Genomic DNA, 892 nt, shown 5'->3' with positions numbered 1-892 from the left:
CGTCAGGCGAGGCTGCGCGGCTGTGGCGAAAACGCGTCCCGCCACAAGGGACCGAACCCCGCATCCACCTACGGGCGTGAACGGCCACCCCGGCAGCAACGAGGACCACGGCAGCGGCCGCTGGAACGTCAGGTCCCTCTCGGGCCGCGGGTGCCTCGCCCTGCCCTTGCCGGCGCCCGGCACCTGCCCGCAGCGCCCAACCAACAGCCGGACCACCCCTCCGGACCCTAATCCCGACCACGGCAGTGACCCGGGTGGCCTGAACCCTGCCAGCGCGCAGCGCCTGCTGTTCCCACGCGGGAGTCGCCGGGAGAAGTGGCGGGCGTCGAACCAAGGTTGCCTGGGAGAGGAGGCTGACGTCCAGGTGGGCGCGCGGCCCGCGGGGTCACCACAGTAGAGGCGCAGTGGACGTGCGCTGAAGCCAGAGCGGCCTCGGCGGTAGAAGCAGCAGCGGATCTCCCAGGGCCATGGGGGCCGGTTCCTTATGCACCCAGACCGCCAGCAACCTGATTTTGCGCGCCTAGGCAAGGGCACTGGCGTTTCATAAGGGGGGGACAACCCAGCAAGTGGCGTCATCTCCAGATGAGTAGTCAGGATGGCCAAGTAATTTAAGGCGCTGCATTCAGGTCACAGCCTCCCCTGGAGGCGTGGGTCTGAATCCCACTCCTGACAAGCGAGCCCTTCTGACCGCCTGAGGAATGGCCATGGTGGCCTATGGCGGATACCTTATATTGTCCAATCCATGCTTGCTCTGCTTGCGCCCTCACCTACTTTTCCAAGTCCGGTCCCCATCAATGACCGCCTCTCCAACCCATCCCCTTCTCTTACACGTCTGGGCTTCCTCCCTACCCGCTGACGGGGAGAAACACCCCACCACCAGGGGCCAACTTTC

This window comes from Tupaia chinensis, unplaced genomic scaffold (assembly GCF_000334495.1).
Source record: "Tupaia chinensis unplaced genomic scaffold, TupChi_1.0 Scaffold000070_1, whole genome shotgun sequence".
Taxonomy (NCBI): Eukaryota; Metazoa; Chordata; class Mammalia; order Scandentia; family Tupaiidae; genus Tupaia; species Tupaia belangeri.
The sequence above is the reverse complement of the archived record's forward strand: the minus strand, read 5'-3'. Positions refer to the sequence as shown.